Raw genomic sequence first — 1,525 nt, 5'->3', positions numbered from 1 at the left:
TATATATATATATATATATATATATATGCATGTGTAGATATATGAGAGTGTGTGTGTGTGTGTGTACCGGAAGACTGTTTTTGTCTTATATACACCAACTGATAACTGAGATTCTATTTACTGTTCTGTCTATTTCAACACCTTACTCCGTTTTCTGTATCCGTTTCCTTATTCTCGGCTAACGTATGACTATAATCTTTCTAGCTAACACTCACTCGTTCACCTCTACACTCTCCTCCCCGTTACCATTCACCACTCGCCACCAGTCACAAATCTTACCCACCGCCATTAACCGTTCACTACCCACCCAGTAACCAGCCACTCGGCATCTGTCGTTAACTATCAACCATCCATCATTCGCTGCCCACCGTCGACCAGCTACACAACATTCACTATACAGTTTTCGTCATTCTCCTTCATCAGTCACAAGTCAACACACATTGTCCACCAACAACCATCCATCCCTATCCACTATCTACTCACCACCTGCCATCCACCTTCGATCATCGCCATTCACCACTCATCACTCAGTACCATCACTCATCACTTACCATTCAACGCCCACCACTCAACATTCACCATACACCCATCACTCACCACTCACTGCCCATCATCCACCTTCTATCATCACCACACACCGCTCATCTACCCATCACTACACATCATTTACCACTCATCATTCACCACTCACTGCATACTATCCACCATCCGTCATCCGCCACTCACCACCCACGCATCTCGCACTACCTATTACCACTCACCACTCACTATCTTTCATCTAACATCACTCACCACCATTATCACTCACTCCACCCACCATCACTCACCACTCATCACGCACCATTCACCACTCATCACCCATCACTCACCACTCGTCAATCATTAAGCATCACTTATCAATCATCACTCATCACTCATCACGCATCACTCATCACTCACCAATCATAAATCATCAATCATCAATCGTCAATCATCAATCATCACTTATCAATCATCACTCACCACTCGTCAATCATTAAGCATCACTCATCAATCAGCACTCATCACTCATCACGCATCACTCATCACTCACCAATCATAAATCATCAATCATCAATCGTCAATCATCGATCATCACTTATCAATCATCACTCATCACTCACCAATCATAAATCATCAATCATCAATCATCAATCATCAATCATCACTTATCAATCATCACTCATCACTCACCAATCATAAATCATCAATCATTAATCATCAATCGTCAATCATCATCAATCAGCAATCAGCAATCATCAATCACCACTCGTCACTCGACACTCGACACTCATTATACATCAATCATCACTCGTCAGTCGTCTATTATCAATCGTCTATCATCAATCATTACTCGTTACTCATCATTCACCACTCGTCACTCACCACTCATCACTCATCACTCACCACATTACCCATCGCTCACTACCCACCATTGACAACTCATCACTCACCACTCAATACTTATCACCCATCATCCACCTACCATTACCACTTACCGCTCATC

The sequence above is a fragment of the Octopus bimaculoides genome, chromosome 20, assembly GCF_001194135.2.
Source record: "Octopus bimaculoides isolate UCB-OBI-ISO-001 chromosome 20, ASM119413v2, whole genome shotgun sequence".
Taxonomy (NCBI): domain Eukaryota; kingdom Metazoa; phylum Mollusca; class Cephalopoda; order Octopoda; family Octopodidae; genus Octopus; species Octopus bimaculoides.
The sequence above is the reverse complement of the archived record's forward strand: the minus strand, read 5'-3'. Positions refer to the sequence as shown.